Consider the following 6,000-nt stretch of genomic DNA (forward strand, 5'->3'; position numbering starts at 1 on the left):
AAATAAAGAAGGAAACTAATACAGGAACTGAAATGATTGGGATTACCTACCTACAGAATTACACCAACAGCTGAACACCTACACTCTTCACATACATAAAATGGACATGCAAAAAGAATCCTTGGGGTGGGGGGAAAGGGGCATTTGATTTTGTGAAGGTTAACAGAAGCATATAACAGTCATACATCTTTTAACTGCAGTATTTTGCCTCCTAAAAGCATCCACTGCTCATAGGCTATATGTGAGGAACCCAGTGTAGAAGTGTGAAAGCCTTTTCAAGCTAAATGAGGACAACACAAGAATTTCATAAGCAGACATGAGAGCTATTCCCAGACTCCCAAAGGAAAAGCACATGCTTTGAAAACACAGGCAACTCAGAGGTATTCTGTATGCCCACAAGATGACCAGACATACAGATCTATTGCTCCCACAGTCATTTCCATCAGTCTTCTCTTACTGCTCAATAAAAGATGGTGTTTGATGCAGTGACAAACCTGAAAGGAGTTTGCCTACAAGAGTGTTTGCACTCTTCATGCCAGCACACATCTGGGAAGAAAAACACCAGTTACACAGCAACACCAATGGCTCCTTTCACCATGGAACAGAGGATTCTGAACCATTAATAATTTTAACCTTTAATAAACTTCCATTTCATTACCCTTCAGTCATACACACTTGCCTGGACTTCTCCACTCTCATAATACTAGGGATAAAGCAACAAAGAATACTGGTTTCTTTTCCTTATGTATGATTAAGAAGAAACTGCAGAAGGCTGAAAAATACAATTTAACAACAAAGAAACACTGTGAAGAATCCAATTAATCTGCCACTGCTGCTATATATAACCAAAGATAAAGTGTTTGGCTGGTTACCTTCCCTGCTATTTGCTACCAGCAGTTCTAGGCTACAAAATGCTCTTTAATTAAGAAACAGAAGGAGGCAAGTACACAGAAATGTGCTGAACACAAAGACGTCACCATGCCCAAGAAGCTAAATTGCTCCCATGTTTACAGCTTCTTTATGCAGGGGGAAGGCAGAGTTTAAACCAGTGAATTATTTGTCTTAATCCAACTGTGCATTAAGGCACTGACAGAAAATAATTACTTCTAGAAAGGGGATAATCACCTTTTCCTCAAGATTAAATGAACAAAACCTAACAGAAGAGATCTGCAGTATCTTCAGAATATCCCCTCACTGAGGATGAGATATTGCCATTACTAAATAGAATATAGGCAGAACTTCATGAATCCTGGAGGATGCCTCGGGACTAATCACACAGATGTATATTCATCTTATAAATGTGACTCTTCAGGATTAAAAACAAAATAAAATAGGGTTATTGGGGAGAAAAAAATCAATCTAGAACTAAATTGCTGTAAAACCAAAAATCACACTTCCTTCTTATTCTTCACGGCACATCTTGTCCCTGTTTGTGGCAGGGGGATTGGAACTGAAGGAGCTTTAAGGTCCCCTCCAACCCGCTACCTTCAGATGATTCTTGCAATCTTAACTTATTTCCCTTTTCATTCCTCCCTTAAGAGGAGGTGTGATGAGCTCTCAACCTCCACCACACAGCTGCAAACAGGGTAAATCAATTGCCCTGCATCGTGTTGGTCACACTGGATTCTGGTTTGGAGCTCAGCTACGTGAAGAGGAAAAAACCCCACTAAAACCCACCCCCACAACCCAAAAACCCTGATTAAGAAGTGAAAATTCCATTTGTGTCTTTGCTGAACAGAGTACAGGCTCTCTGGAGATTACAAAGCACAACCCAAAAGCCAACTCCCTGTTCTAAAAGCATTGGGTATCCAGTCTCTCACTCACAGTTACAATAGACCTATTTTTGGGAAGTGGACTATCCTATCAAGTGGACATCCTAAACTGCCCCAGCAAGTTGGCTGCTCTGCACAGTTAAAAACTGCGTTTGCATAACAAAGCTGAGGAGAGCTCTCCTAAACTCCCAGCCATCTAGTTTCATTTTCCAGCACCCAGGACAGGATTAGGATGGGTTTATGTTTCTAAAACTCTTTTTTCTAAGTAATGACATTACAAACAATGAATCATGCTCAACAAGACTATTTAAATCACATGTACACAGTATACACACACACTGCTTATGCATCCAAAAGGAAAACTTATATTTTTCTGTTAAAAAATAGACAGAAATGGATGTAAAACAGGATGTTTACCTACTATTCTATGATTCTAGTGCTTACAATACTCCAGCCAAGTCCACTGAGGCATTTTCATCCTCACTGTAATTTGTGTCCTGTCATTCTAATGCAGAACACTCGAGCTACATTTTTTCCACCCCTTCCAGCAAGGCAGTTAAATGTCATTTTGTAATAAGCCTTTAGCCAGCAAGCACAGAAACCAGCACTGTCAGGAACAGGAAGAGAAAACTGGCCCTCAGCTTCAGCGACTCTACCCTTGTTACTGAAGTAGAAAGCACAGGAAGATGTGTGTGTTCTCTCTAGGCTGCAGTCAGCTGCATGTAAAACATCTATCAAATGTTCCTATTATACTAATAAACTCATTTATAAGCTATGTTCTAAAAAAATAATAAAATAAAAATTAAATATATACACAAGGTTTCTACATAAAACATGAAAGAGGGAAAAACCTGAACCAGCAGCTACTTTTGACCTAGAGACCAAAATAGAGTATGATGCAAAAACACCTGAGTTTTGATGCAACCTGCTTTCTCCACACACACTGTAGCAAGTTACACAACTCAGACCCAGTCTTCTGCTTTCACAACCGGATTAGGGCTTTATAAGATAGAGGTTTTACTAGCCAGAGTTGGGGAATCCTGGGGGAATGATGACAGGTTTAAAAGCCAGCCTTTGAGGCGAGCAGTTGTACTTGCATAAGAAGCCCCACTAAGCCAGAAGTTACTGAAGTAACTGCACTATTCCTGTCTTCACAGGAGAGAGTTCTCTCTCTCCCCACACTCCTCACATGCATCCTAACCAAGGAACCAGTTCCCATGGCTGAAACTTATGCATAAAATAATCATGCAAATCAGATTACAGACATTTTATCTGATCAACTCCAATTTAGCTTTTCCCACCTCCTACTCAGTTCGTGACATCAGCCAGCTAAAAGAGCTGCTCTTAAGATAACTGTGTGCAAGTCATGTTTTCAGCGGTGGGGAGTATCAGAAATGCAAGATCTGGGGTTCAGCTGTCACCATGAAATAGTAACTGGTACTCATATTTCTAAATGAAAAAAGATTATAGAGTTTCACTTTCATTCTTCACGCTCCACAAGGTTTGTGCAGGTTGTGTAAGTTGTGAGTACCTGAGGAGGTGTAACTGTGCTAGTATACCAGCTACATGCAGTCTTTTCTGTTACTCCTTTATATGTATGCACAGGTTGGACACAGGGGCTTGGAGCAGCTGCTCTAGTGGAAGGTGTCCCTGCCCATGGCAGCGGTTGGAGCTTTAAGGCCCCTTCAACACAAACCACTCTGATATTCTGTATTCTAATGTTCATGTCAACATTTGTATCTGTGTGAGAAATAAAGACACATCACCCACGGTTCTGAACTGTCAATGATTTCATAGAACATTGTGAGAATACAGGCTTTTATAATTCAGATACTTGCAACAAAGCTAAGGAGCCACCACACTGCTATGAAGATGCTGGGCATTTTGTTGTCAAACAAATGTGCAATTTACTACAGCTGGCCAGGCAGGGAGAGAAAGAGAAAGCAGTAACTTGATTTGGAGACAAATTACCACCCACTATCAGACAGCAAAACTTGGCATTTGCTGTCCTGATGGCACAGTTTGACCCGGGTATGCCACTGGAACACCATATGCTTGCAAGTGTTTCATCCTGGCCTGAACTTCTATTAACATGTTTCATCCCACAGAAGCACTTTGTCAAGTTAAACTAAGAAGCAAAACATCTCTCATGGTAAATACACCAGCTTATTTTTAAACCAAGCCTACTGTTTCCTTCCCTGCCAACATCCAAACATACTCAAAAGTCTTTCTGGATACAATATGCCACACAGGAATCTCGGGACTCGCAGGCAACAGACAAGCTGCAAACGCACCCAGTGAATTCAAACTTCAAAGAGTAGGTGGAAAACCACAAATTAGAGTCTCCTGACCTGTCTGTGATTCATAAAGTGGCAGAGCAGCAGTTCTCAATAGGCTAAATTCACTGCCCTGAAGCCTAAAGTGGTAACAGTAATTGAAGTTTACAGAGTGAGTAACAGGGTGAGAGTCTAACACAGCCCTGCACCTTTTCAAAGGACTCATGTGCCACGTTCAGTTTGTTCAGTTAATGCCAGTCTTTGTCACAGTAAGAACTGCTCCAGTTCACTTCTACTCCATTAGCACCTGAAGCCCTACCACAGGTAGGAAGGCTACAGGTACCACTGAAACCAGTGTGAGCTGGCAGATGGCTGGGGGGTGGCAAGGGAAACAGCACTGAACTGCTTCCAAGCGGGTTCAAACTGTCACACAAGGCAAACATGTGAGTCATTTTGTAACCATCAATGTAATTCTATCTAAGAATGTCTTCTGGCAAACATAAAGACACTTAGATTGCAATACACATGGATCAAGCAGATTTGATTGCCAAATATATATTAAATTTCCTATTAATATTTAAAAAATTACTTATGTAGGGAAGAAAATTGTAAGTGGAAATCTCAAATTTCATCACGTTCAGTACATAGGAAACGGTTTATAAGAGCACACAGCACTCAGCTAAAAAAAAACCCTGATAAACATCCACAGAAATGTGGTTTAGTGATGAAAGCCATGAAGACACAACAGAAGTCACCGTCACATGTGCCATTTTCAGCACTGGAGAGACCAAAAGCCTTAAGCTAGCTTTGAAAAACTCAGTAAGAAAACCCTAAGTTTCACTCAGTGCTATCTATGTAAGCACCATGGCTTTATCTCCACGAAAAGCCCCTTGCCAGCACACACAGCAGAGCCAACATCAGCACAAACCACTCCGTCCCACGGCGCAGGCAAGATACCGAGGCCACCACGGTGTTTACACAGCACTAAGCCTGAATTCAACCCTGCTAGCACCCAACTGACACCCAGCCCGTTTTGGGACAGGCTTCTCGACACAGAAGTTAGACGGGGACAGCGGCTCACACAACTTCAAACAGGCGAGAGATGGTTTAAAGACAAGCGCAACAACGGAACGCAGCAGAGCGGCTGGGGAAGCTCAAAGGCGAGCAGGGACAGCGCAGCCACCTCTGCCCCCGTTCCCTGTGGGAGCCTTGTGTAAGCCGCTGCTCACCACGGGCCCAGCGGCACTGCCGGGGCTCGGGGCGAGCACCGAGGGCGGAACCGTTATGAGGGGAGACTGCCATCCCCACAGCCTTCCCCACAGCCGTTCCCACAGCCCCCCCACAGCCGTCCCCACAGCCCTCCCCACAGCCACCCCACAGCCGTCCCCACAGCCGTCCCCACAGCCCCACAGCCACCCCACAGCCACCCCACAGCCGTCCCCACAGCCCTCCCCACAGCCACCCCACAGCCGTCCCCACAGCCCTCCCCACAGCCCACGGGCACTCACGTCGAGAGCTTCCTGGTCCAGAAGAGCCCCCCGGGCCAGAGCTCCTGCAGCTGCACGGCCCGGGCCAGGTTGTCCTTGATGTGCGTCAGGAACCGGGCGGCCTCGGCCTCCAGCCGCTCTCCGTAGGGCAGCAGCCGGTTGTACACGATCTCCTTCTGCGGCGGCGGCGCCGCCATGGCCGCTGCCCGCTCCGCGCCGCGCCGTGACGTGACGACACACCGGGGAACGGCGGCGCGCGCGCACAGCACTTCCGGCGGAAGGGACCGTATGGGGCCTGTCCCGTTCCCCCCCCCTTGCGGCCCCGGTAATGCCGGGCATGGGGTTGGGGCCATGGGGTGGACAGGGCCTGAAGGAACCCGGAGAGAGCTTCGGGTATAGGGACAGGCCAAGGGGAATGGCTTGAACCTGCCCGAGGGGAGACTGAGCTGAGCTCTGAGGCAGAAG

At 45.5% G+C, this 6,000-nt stretch overlaps 1 protein-coding gene across 1 annotated transcript in view; it reads right to left on the bottom strand.

The window, feature by feature from the left end:
• Positions 1-5,701, bottom strand: part of PSME4 (proteasome activator subunit 4) — a 59,195-nt gene extending 53,494 nt beyond the window's left edge. The window contains 1 exon segment of the mRNA XM_034060712.1: positions 5,557-5,701. The gene's annotated coding sequence lies outside the window, so the exon portion shown is untranslated.
• Positions 5,702-6,000: the final 299 nt, after the last annotated feature.

Source organism: Melopsittacus undulatus, chromosome 3, assembly GCF_012275295.1.
Source record: "Melopsittacus undulatus isolate bMelUnd1 chromosome 3, bMelUnd1.mat.Z, whole genome shotgun sequence".
NCBI lineage: Eukaryota > Metazoa > Chordata > Aves > Psittaciformes > Psittaculidae > Melopsittacus > Melopsittacus undulatus.